The 12,663-nt window shown below is 38.0% G+C and overlaps 1 protein-coding gene across 15 annotated transcripts in view; it reads left to right on the top strand.

Moving 5' to 3' along the window:
• The window catches only part of FAM172A (family with sequence similarity 172 member A), a 382,386-nt gene that overhangs the window by 257,517 nt on the left and 112,206 nt on the right, over positions 1–12,663 (top strand). The gene's annotated exons all lie outside the window — the stretch shown is intronic.

The following is a 12,663-nucleotide window of genomic DNA, read 5'->3' as shown; positions in this document are numbered from 1 at the left end:
GTTAGGGCTGGCACCCCAGTATTTTCCACACCAACTTATAAAAACTGAACAGCTTTCAATCAAAATCAGTGATTTCCCTTAAAGAATCCTTACAAAAATGTTAACAAGGCATGTAACATAATCAAAATGAGGTTTTAAAAAAGATTTGAGGGAAGTGAGAAGCCAGAAAACAGTAGACTCAGCAGGCTGTGGTGATAGAGCTGGTATATGAGGTTGATGGCATGTACTGAAGAGGCAGCAGTGGGAACAGCGAGGGTGGGAGAGCCCTAACAAATAGGACTCGACACTCCTTGATGATAAATAGATGGGTTGTGGAGGCTAATAGGAAAGGAAGAGACAATGGTAAGTTCCAGTGAAATGTTACTGGAATAATGAAAATACCATTGCTAGAATAGGGGAAAAGGAAAGGGAATTCAATTAAGGAGAAAAAATGATGAAATTGTTTTATGACCTACTTAATTGAGGTGATAGCAATTCTGGTGATGGCAGGAAATTCAAATGGAAATAACCAAAGGTTGTTGAAGTACATTTGAATCACCTGAAATTCTCTGATCAATAATTCTGTTATCTACAATTTAAAATGTTAGTATTATTTGAAGATTTCAATATGTGTACTGAACACTGGTTAGTAATGGGTATTCAAACTATATGTTCAATTTAGTGAAGTCTTTTTTTTCCAGCTTTCAACATTATAGAGTTTTTGTTGTTGTAATATGCTTCTTATCTTTTGACTGGAAGTTTCATAGTCATAGCAATAAAATTTCCTGTAAAAATACATATTCATTTAATACTTTATTTTTCCATTATTACTCAAAATGTAGTAATTACTAAATTTAATCCTATAGGAGTGAGTGAAAACACAAAAACTTGTGTTTTCCTCTATATAAAAATAGATCTATTGATCATAATAGTTTAATTTCATGAATGTTGTTACCTATGACTATATATTTTAAGAATAGATAAAATACAGTTTTTAAATTATACTTAAAATGTCACTGATAATTATTTCACTATAGTTATATTGTTCTTATTTTCCTTTTGAAAGCAAATGTAATACTTGACAATGCCGTGCTTAAGAGTGGGCAGTGTTGCACCTTCTACTTAAAATGAAGTCTGACTTTTCAGTTGTCATAACATAGAGTGAATGGTGGAATTCTGACGGATCTTGAGTATGTGTCTAGTGCCCCACTTTTTCTTATTAATAGTGTTTCCTACTAGTAATATCAGTCAGCTAAAAACACTGTTACTCAGAGAATTATGTAATAGGTTAATAGGATCTGGTTTAGAGTATAGCCCACACTGATTGTTTGTACATTTGTTATAAAATGGCAACAGCAAATATATGGTCATTTATAGAAATGTTATGAAGATAATTTTTTAAGTGTCTGGAGGGGTATTTGAGTTCACCAGAAGGAAGGCACTGTAAAAAGTAATGTGGTGCTATGTATTTTCATTAGGCATTTTAGAATTTAAGGCTATAATTTATTTTAAGATTATTATTGATCATTTGAATCCTATAGGAGTGAAAAGGCATTTCTAGCCGAAACCGGTTTGGCTCAGTGGATAGAGCGTCGGCCTGCGGACTGAAGGGTCCCAGGTTCGATTCCGGTCAAGGGCATGTACCTGGGTTGCGGGCACATCCCCCATGGGGGGCATGCAGGAGGCAGCTGATCGATGTTTCTCTCTCATCAATGTTTCTAGCTCTCTATCTCTCTCCCTTCCTCTCTATAAAAAATCAATAAAATATATTTTAAAAAAATTTAAAAAAGAAAAGGCATTTCTAAAAATATTCTCCTTTCCATTTCCTTATCTAATTTTATTTTTAAACAATAAGTAACTTAGTTATTTGTGTTTTCCTATGTTTTCTGTGACATTGATATGGTCACAAAATACTATACAGAAACCAGAGTCACAGAAAGGTAGAAAATATAGTGACAAAATCAAAAGGCAAACTACCAGTGGAAAGAAAAATGCTCAGTAGGTCAAAGAAGTCGGGGCACAGTAAAGCTTAAAGCAACATTTGGGTAGCAGTAAAGATGAAATTAGAAGTGATCTTGCATGGTGTGCTGCTCCCCAAAGATAGCTAATATAATTTTTGGCCGTGTCTGAGGAGGCATTCTCCCAGGGTGAATGAAAGGAAAGCAAAACCTGAATGTTGGAAACCAGACAAGGTTACAGAGCATTGACATCTTCGGACTTCTTACAAGTCTGGACACAGCTTGTTTGGCTGGCGCATGACTGACAGGCTGCTCTTTGCCAGGCTGGTTCTAAGGTTGCTGCTAAGCCTTCTAGACTTCCTGCTCCCTCCAGCTGTGCTCCTTACACGCAGCTCTGGGTATGTGCATTCATTCTGCAAGTATTTGCCATGGCCTGAAGCTGCTCCAGGGACAGACATAGCAGGTAGTTACAGGAGAGAAGGTCCTGCATGGAGCTTACCATCTAGTAGCGGAGACAGTTATTAAACAAGATAAATAGGAAAAAATATAGTATGTTAGATGGTGGAAGTTGGTAGGAGAAATATAAAGCAGGAAGAAAGGGCCTGAAATATATGTATGTGTAGGGGAGGATTTGAATTTTTAGGGAGGTGGCAGGAAAGACCTCACTGAGAAGATGACATTTCTAGGATGGTCCTTCTAGTCCTGACCTCTACCACCTCCCGTTGATAAAAAGAACAGTATTGCCTTCCTGACTTCAGAGATCCTTGTCCTAGACTTCGGGGTTTCTGTTCAGCTCTGAAATCTGTGCCCTAATTCCTTCCCCATAGTCTCTTGTCCTCAGTTCTTGAAAACCTGACCAACACATCAGACCCATGTTACCCTAAGGTTTATGGTAACCATAAGTATAGCTACCAGCAAGTTATTAAGGCTATTCCTATCCCACTCTTCCTTACACAACACACATAGAAAAGTATAACATCTGTTCAGCACTCTGGAGTTCACAGGCAGGGTTGCTTATGTCCAGGTGAGAGGATGGTGCCCTCCTGGCTGACTTGCAGGATGAGGAGGCAATATTTTTATATATTTGTGACCACCAGGCACCCAGGATGGAAAGCCCTGCCCCACAGCTTTAATTTTTCACCTGTTGCCTGAACCTAAATTCACTAAATGATGTGGTTTATGTGCCTATCAACATATTTCCTCCCAGAACTTGTATTATTCCCATTTTTCCTTGCTCTTGTCATGCTTGAGACAGGCTTTTCTCTATTATTTCAGCTTACCTAGAACACTTGGTGTGAATTAGGGCACCTCACAATTAGAACAATAACAGCAGAAATGTTTTTTTTTAAAAAAAGAAGAAGAAGAAGAAGAAGAAGAAGAAGAAGCAGCAGCAAGATGTGGGGGGAGGGGGTAAAGAGCCTTAGTAGATCTCTTAAGAGTTAAGAACTAAACTTGAAAACTGACTATATTTAGATGATCTTGTCTTGGTTGTGAATATAGGAGAAGGGGACTGCTGATAACATTTTCCTAAACTGTCAAGCCTTATTTCCCCTCCAGAAAAGACAGTGGGAAATTAGTAATTTCTAGGTGAATTTGAATTGTAGAAAACCTGCTAATATAACCCTAATTTCATCCAGATTGACTGTTTACATTGACTAAACTTACTGAATATTTGCTAAATATTCACTTCACTTTATTGCTGAAAATATGTCTTGAGAAAATGACACTAAGGAGTTATATCTCTTCTTTGTTAGTGAATAATCACTTCCTTCTAAAGATAGCAATAAAAAATCTACAGTAATTGCTTCTAGAATGTGGTGTCATTCAGAATGTATAGACAAGTTGAGTTGTCTAATATGTTTTTAGACTTAGCTCAAGTTAATTAGGTAATTGAAAATCTATACTTTGCCTTACAAACAGACCTTAAAAGTCAGGGCACATTAGCATATATGATACTGTCTCACTTTTTGACTCCATGTACTGTACAAGAATGGTTGCATTCATTCAAAGGATAGATAGTTTAATCCTTTAAATGATGCTTTCAGTAAATAAATAGTACTTCTCAGGCAGTTTTTGTTCTTTACTCTAGAATTGGCCTTGTAGCTGTTATTCATCAGTTAGCTTCCCTATTCATTGTTCTATGCTACCTAATAATTATTAGTTAATTTAAGGGATAAGTGTTCTAAAAGTTGACCACCAGAAATTCTTGTGCTTTAGGTGAATCATTCATGATAATTAATTGGAATCAGGAATTCTGGGGATTTAAAGAATCATTTAAAATAACCTATCTAAATTCTATATGGTATTTATGTAGATCACCAATATTTGCATACTTAATCAGGTCCAATGTGATCCCGTGATTTTGACTCTCAGTTTTCCAATAATCACAGTGAATATAAGTAGTTTCATTCCAGAAATCTCACTTTTAAAAAAATTAAAAATAGCCACCATGTTTTTTACAGCTTTCTGAACCAATTTGTGAAAATCCTTCGAAGAATTTGGCAGTAAAGGTGGCAATCTCCTTTTACTGAGCTAACTCTTCCATTTAAAGATAAAAAATTGTAAGACTAATTATTTTTTGAATGCTTTGGGATACATAATTGAATAATATGAATTTGTACTTGAAAGTTATGTTATGAATTAATTTGGAAGAGCTGTTACTTTTACTGTCCCCATAGCAGTGTCTCATGGCTCTTAATGCTATGTTCCTAATTGTTGGAAAAGTAAGTTGAGGATCACTGGTACCTAAGACAGAAACTTTTGTCCTTTTTACCGTAAGTATTGGTCTCCTTGCCATGGCTGTGCTTCACTTGTCCTCTATTTCTCTACCTCTGTGTCAAGTTCTGTCTGGGTCACTGCTCTTGATGGCTTTCCCTGTGTGTGTGTGTGTGTGTGTGTGTGTGTGTGTGTGTGTGTGTGTGTATTTCCCTTCTCTCTCTCTCTCTCTCTCTCTCTCTCTCTCTCTCTCTCTCTCTCTCTCTGTGTGTGTGTGTGTGTGTGTGTGTGTGTGTGTGTGTGTGTGTCTCATCTGGTCTAGTCTCTGTGTATGACTCTTACAGTTTTTGTCTACTGTGTCCTCCTGACTTCAGTCTCCCCACCTAGGGATTCCTATAGCCTCTGGCATCACATCTCCCCCAGCCCACAGTCTCTGCCTGCGCCTACCTGACCTGTGGTGTTCACTGAGTCCACTGAGCTTTACTTCTCTTTGACTATAGGATACATGCCACCCTCAAGTCACAAGGTCTCTTCTCTTGACATATTCCCTGTCTGCTCCCACCTACACCCTACCCTCCCTGCCCAGCTCTGTCCTGTCACTGAGAGACATCAAATCACCAGAGATAATGTATCTGCTGGCAAAAATAACCCAAAAGAAACCTCATCAGAGAAATTGCATTGCTTTCTAGACATGATTCACAACATCTAAAATAAATACTTTGGTATGAAGTGAAAATTCAAAATGAACATTAGACACCATGGATAGGCCAAATATGTTCTATTTATAAAATCCCAAGATGTTCTAAGTTGATTATCAGTACTTTAAAAGAAGGGGTATTTTTTTAAGGTTTTGTTTCATCATATTCTTTTCTTTTTCAATATATTTTTATTGATTTCAGAGAGGAAGGAAGAGGGAGAGAGAGATAGAAACATCAATGATGACAGAGAATCATTGATGGGCTGCCTCCTGCACACCCCCCACTGGGGATCGATCCTGCAACCTGGGCATGTGCCCTTGACCAGAATCAAACCTGGGACCTTTCAGTCTGCAGGCCTACGCTCTATCCACTGAACCAGACCAGCTAGGGCTATTTCATCATAGTCTTAAAATATAATCTTACTTTAAAGGAAAATAGTTATATTTAATTATAAATTTTGAGAGATAATTTGTTTGACCAGTGACTTCAGTTTTTAGTCATCAAAATGGATTTAACTAATATATCATGTGCAAATATTCTTTGAGAATTGGTACTAGTATTTCTGTCCATATTGTCTGTTAATATCCCCTTCAGTCATGCATATCTCACCTCAAGTATTCAATATGTTATACTAATAAATAAAGTAATCATGTACCAGCTAGTTTACAGATATTTTGAAAAATCTCATGGCACAATCCTTGACAGAATTCAGTTATATTACAGAATTTTATAATTTCTAAAATACTGTAGAAGTTGTTGAAAATTTGGGCAAAGACACATGAACATAATTTTAAGTTTGTGTAACAATGATTTCTATAAATGAGGCTATTATAAGAAACCCTAAATTAAATTTTCACCTTCATTCCATGTTATTATGTTTTACTTTAAATATATGTTCCAGATGAATATGTTACTTTTCATTTCAAACTCCATAATCAACATTTATGATGAAAAGCTTTAGATTTATCATGACCGTGGGAAATTTGTATTCTCCCGAATATGTGGAGAATTCTACAATATGGCCAGGTAAAGATATACATTCACATTATCTATAAGATGTAGATAATACTAAAACCAACATATTGGGTTTTGTCAGAATTAAGTGAAATAACCTACATAAGACTATTAAAATAGTACTGGGCATATAGTTAGGACTCAAAATATAGGTGGTCCTCACTTTGCAAAGTTCCAGTATATACAAATTTCAGCTACCATAGCTTAGCTAAATAACACCAACTCCCCTGGAAAAAAAGTTCAAATTTCAGTTACCACAATATATTAAGTGTGAATGATTGCATTAAGTACAAATTTCTATCTAAATGGTAGATGGCACATTATGATCAGTGGCCAGTCAGCACTTCTGTCAAAATCTGTCGCTGACTTACCACTGTATATCTGATATTCAATTCATACACAGATAGCACTAACTTCCATTTTACAAAATGGATGATCAAAAGAGAGACTTGGCCAACAAAGATAAAAGTGCAGGAAAGAAATGAAATGCTGGAAATGAAATTAGAAAGTGTTTGTGACGAAAAAGATGAAGATGTCCCAGAGGAAATGACACTAGCAAAACAAACAAAAACACTTCACATCAAATGAACTCTGAGATATTTCATGACATTGGAAGTGTAAAGGATAAAATGTTGGAAGCTGCTCTGACTTAGGAGTATGATAATTTGCCAAGGCATAGAAAAGATTTGCTTGAACTGTATCATAAGTTATATGACAAGAAGGCAAGCACTGTTAAAACTACTCTTAATAAGTTTTTATAAAGAAATAAAGTAACCACGGACATAGATAATAGTGGGGTGAAGGCCTGGGGAGGGGTTTGGAGTGGGGAGTAGGGGGTCAATGGGAGAAACAAAGGGGAACATCTGTAATATTTTCAACAATAAAGATAAATTTTAAAAAATAAAGTAAATTACTGGAAAAGGAAGGGGGATGAAGAAGTACAAATTTCCAGTTATAAAATAAGTCATGGAGATGTAATTTGCAGCATAAGGAATATTGTCAATAATATTGTAATAACTCTTTGGTAACAGATGGTTACTAGAGTTACTGTAGTGACCACTTCATAAGGTATATAAATGTTGGATCACTATGTTGTATACATGAAACTAATATAATATTGTATGTCAACTATAATCTATACTAGTAAAAGGATAATATGTTAATTAGACCGGGAGACCTTCCGGACAAAGCCATGGTGGCGGGGCCAAGGCAGAGGCGGTTAGGAGCTATCAGGCCAGGAGGGGATGGCAGTTGGGGGTGAGAAGGCCAGCAGGGGGAGGCAGTTGGGGGCGAGCAGGCCGGCTAAGTGGGGGGCAGTTAAGGGTGATCAGGCTGGCAGGGGGGACATTTGGGGGCGAGCAGGCCGGCAGCGGGGAGCAGTTGGAGGCAATCAGGCCGACGGGGAGGGCAGTTGGGAGCAAGCAGGCTGGCAAGGTGGCACAGTTAGAGGCTGTCAGGCCAGTGGTGGGGGGCAGTTGGGGCGATCAGGCTGACGGGGGGGCAGTTGGGGGTGAGGAGGCTGGCCGGGGGGCATTGAGGGTGATCAGGCTGGCGGTGGGGAGGCAGTTGGGAGTGAGCAGGCTGGCAAGGGAGGGCAGTTAGGGGCAAGCAGGCTGGGAGTGGTTAGGGGCAATCAGGTAGGCAGGCAGGTGAGCGGTTAGGAGCCAGCGGTATTGGATTGCGAGAGGATGTCCCAGATTGTGGGATTGGGCCCAAACCGGCAGTCGGACATCCCCCAAGGGGTCCCAGATTGCAGAGGGTGCAGGCCAGGCTGAGGGGCACACACACCCCTGCCCCATGCACAAATTTCATGCACCCGGCCACTAGTTAAAAATAAATTTTAAAAAAACTGAAAAAAGAAAATAAAATATCTTAATTCTCAATGTTTCTAAGTTTTAAATTGTGGTGTACTGAATACAACTATTTTTACTTTTTTTTCATTTTCCTATTTATTTTTTGCTGACAGTAAAGGGATTGATAATCTTTTGGCAAAAAAATAAAGACCACAGAACAACCATAGTTTTTCCCATTGATTACTATTATTACTTTATTGGTTTCAGCTTGTACAGTCATTTCTGTAGTCCTACACTTCTATGCAAAGCAACGCATGATAGTTATTTTATCCAGCCAGTCGACTACTATATATAGTTTTAGAGAAATTGTTTGTTACTTTTCAATATTTGAGGAAACTTTCTATCATTTCTCTCCTGCTTCTGTCTTTGTATTTTCTATATTATGTAAGTCCTGATTCTAGTGATGTCTCATTATAGAGTAACTCTTGGAGCCTCCCAGTATATCTTCTACAGAAGAAGTATAGTACTTAAACTTCTCAGTTTTTCTATTCTTCAGTATCCTCCCTTATTTCTCATTCTCTTAAACCTACTTAAATTCAGCACTGACTCTTTTCCTTTCATTCTTCTTCCTGCTACTGTCCTATTCTTCCCTCTTCTCCCACAACGCCTGTCAGTTCCTTAGTACATTGCCTTCCTTTCAAAATGACACCTCCCTATCACATATTCTTATGAGAAACTTCTTTAAATTCATTGGCTTCTTCCTTTATGTTTCATCTACATTTCTGTCAGTCTTAAAAGACAAATGTTTTCCTTGAATTTAAATTATTACAAGAAATTCTATGTGAGCAAAATGTCAAATTCTAGCTGAATGTTGACCACATTAATGCTATGATAGGCAACAAAATGAAAATAAATAATGCATATTTTCACTATATACCCTGGTGTACTTCTTGAACCATGTGAATGTATAGTCAAATATTCAAAAAATAGTTAGTAAACCTCACATTAAATAAATAATGATAATTGAAATCTTGGTTTCAGTTTTCCATTGACAATTTGTTTGTTACAATTGCTTCCTAAAGTTCTGAGGCTTTCAGAAGAGGAAACCTTCATCTGTCTGATGTTATTTGCACACACATAGAATGAAGAGCAGCTACTGGGGGCTACATGGACTCTAGGCACATAAATGTGGATTTGGGCATGAGTGTTACTCAGAAGAGAAGCTGATAGCCTGGTTGCATGTCTTTAAGGCCTTGAGAATCATAGTGATGTGACTTTGAAAGAGAATTCCATTTTATCAGCTAATTTATTGCCTCATTGTTGAAAGCCAAGGGCTTTGTCAGGTTTAAAATGCTACACGGAGTTTTTAATCTACATATTTAGATGAAGTTACTGTATTGGAACTTGTCATTTTAAGTCTGCTACTGCCTTTTGAATTTTTCATGGTCATTACTGCATGTCATGTTACTGAATGTGTTCTTTTTTTGTTTGTTTTTCCCAAAAAAGATACTAGCATCTCTGTTTCTCTTGCTTCAGTTCATAGTGTCTAAAGGAGATTCCAGGGGAATTCACAGAGGCCCAAAACTTATAATATAATGGCACCAAAATCAATTAATTGGAAATCTAGTTAACAAAAATTAATTCAGTATCTAAAAGAGTTATCTCCTGTAAACAGAAATTTTAGTCTACTTCTCATTCACTTCTCTGAGCCCATGCTACATCCTGAATTACTGGTTGTATTAGTCATAAGCTTTCAGTACTGTTAAGTGTATTTTACTGTGCAGCATGATAGAAAATTTTCATGTTAAAGCAGTTGTGCATCTCCTGCTCTACAGTGGAAGCGAAGCACAGATTCAAATGTAGAAGTGTGCCCCGATTGCAGTAATCAGTGCAAGAACATCCATAAAGCTTTTAGGTGACTTCAGGGCAAAGTCACCTAAGCCATGTCTTTAAATCTTGCCTGGCATAACAAGAACCTTTAAACCAGCGGTTCTCAACCTTCCTAATGCCGCGACCCTTTCATACAGTTCCTCATGTTGTGGTGACCCCCAATTTCATTGTTACAAATTGAACATAATTAAAGCATAGTGATTAATCACAAAAACAATATGTAATTATATATGTGTTTCCCGATGGTCTTAGGCGACCCCTGTGAAAGGGTCGTTCGACCCCCGAAGGGGTCGCGACCCACAGGTTGAGAACAGCTGCTTTAAACTTTGTCTATCTGTGAATATACCTGACTCATCACCATAGTGCCTTTCAACCCACCCCTACTCAACTCAACTGCTCTTCCTGCCTTATGCAGATACTTAAATTCTTCACTTCTGGTGAAGCCATGGGGTTTTTATATTTATCACAGATGTATAAAATAAAAGGGAAGATTTTTTTCTGTATACTCTAAATCTCTTTGTGGTCTATGTTGTTGTATCATATATGAGTAAAATGACAAGAAGAATAACAGCAGAAAGTGTTTTTTTCCTCTTAAAAAAGATACTAGTGTCTCTGTTTCTCTTGCTTTTAAAAGTTCTTCAGTCTTTATCTAAAATTAAGAAAATCAAGGGAATTCTACATTGGCGACATTCTAACTTTTCTCTATATATTTTGTAAGAATAAAAGCATCTGGTATCACTGTCCTTTGGCTCCTGCTCCTGTTATCACCTCAGCAGAACAGTGTTAATTTTTATTTACCTTGTGAGTTATCTCATAGAGCAATAAATTACTCTGTTTAATGGCTACACTGACTTGATTAACTCTTTTTTTGTGTTATTACAACTTTAATGTTCTTGTTGTATGTAATTTACCTTCGGGTGTCATTTTTTCTTAACTGCATAACATGTCTTTGATGTCTCACTTTGTCTTACACTGTTTTCTACTTAAAAATCCACACAAAGGATTGATAGTTTAATTACTTCAGTTGTTTTGAAGTAGTTTTAGTGAACTAAATTGTTGTAATGTGTGGTGCTGTCTCACTGAGAGGTGGAAAGTGTCACTCTTTTGTACTCAGCTGCCACAGTTTTACTGAATTCCTGATTTTGCTTCTTAGACTCAGAGCGGGACTTCCCAGTGGCCGGTCTCTGGATCTTGTCTCCTGCCTTTGCCTTCTGTTTTGTCCCTTGATTAATGTGGTTCCTAAGGACCTACACCTGCCCTTTGGTGTCAGTGCTGAGTTTCTAGGGCAGCCGTGGGCAAACTACGGCCTGCAGGCCATTTGAAATGAATAAAACTAAAAAAAAAAAAAAAAGACCGTACCCTTTTATGTAATGATGTTTACTTTGAATTTACGTTAGTTCACACAAACACTCCATCCATGCTTTTGTTCCGGCCCTCCGGTCCAGTTTAAGAACCCATTGTGGCCCTCGAGTCAAAAAGTTTGCCCACCCCTGTTCTAGGGCCTCTGCAGAGTGGGGGAAACTGTAAAATTAACACCATCATCCTCTCTAACTTTTACACCATTCTTACATCTGGTCTGCTCTGTTGAGTTAATCACATTAAAAAGTTGGGCTCTTATGGTGTGTGTGTGTGTGTGTGTGTGTGTGTGTGTGTGTGTTTGGAGATATATTTCACATATATGTAAAATGAAACTTCACATATATTCTTTTTTTAATTAAATTTATTGGGATGACATTGGTTCATAGGGTCATATACATTTCAGGTATACATTTTTCTGATACATGACCTGTTACTGCATTGTGTGCCCACCACCCAAAGTCAGTTCACCTTCCGTCACCATATATTTGGCCCCCTTTATCCTTTACTGCCCTTCACCCCTTTTCCTCTGGTAACCACCGTGCTGTTGTCTGTCTGTGTCTGTGAGTTTCAGGGTTTTTTTTCTTTTCTTTTCTTTTTTTCTTAAACATTACAAATTCAGTTGAGAAGAGGGAAGGAGACGGAAGCAGTGGAGAGGGGAGAATAAGTAGAATCCTAGTGTAGATAGAACTGGGGTGGGGGCCAAGGGGGGCCATTGGGTGTTAAACCCATGGGGTCAGTCCGGACCTGGGTTCAGCAACCTCAGTGGTTGGATGCTGGCTCCAAAAGAATTCAGAGCCAAGACTCCAACTACAAGAGAACATTTACGTATAAAACCACGGACGTGGAAGAGGCAATTCCTAGGAGAAGTGGGCTTAGAAACAAGTCATAGAGGCAAAGTAAGGCCTTAGACTGAGCTTGGGAGTGAGGAAGCCTGTGGTAATGCCCCTGGGGTAGGGGTGGGGGAGGGGGAGGGGGAGGGGAAGGGCGAGTTTCAGTTTGTATCCCACATGCAAGTGAAATCATATGGTTCTTAGCTTTTTCTGACTTATTTCACTTAGCATAATACTCTCAAGGTCTGTCCATGTTGTCACAAATGGCAGCATTTCATCTTTTCTTATGGCTGAGTAGTATTCCATTGTGTATATGTAGTACATCTTCTTGACAAAGGAGCCAAAAACACACAATGGACAAAGAACGCCTCTTTAATAAATAATGCTGGGAGAATTGGAAAGCCACATGCAAAAGAATGAAGCTGGA

This window comes from Myotis myotis, unplaced genomic scaffold, assembly GCF_014108235.1.
Source record: "Myotis myotis isolate mMyoMyo1 unplaced genomic scaffold, mMyoMyo1.p scaffold_m19_p_5, whole genome shotgun sequence".
NCBI classification, from domain to species: domain Eukaryota; kingdom Metazoa; phylum Chordata; class Mammalia; order Chiroptera; family Vespertilionidae; genus Myotis; species Myotis myotis.
Note: the sequence above shows the minus strand (reverse complement) of the source record. Positions and strands in the feature narration are given on the sequence as shown.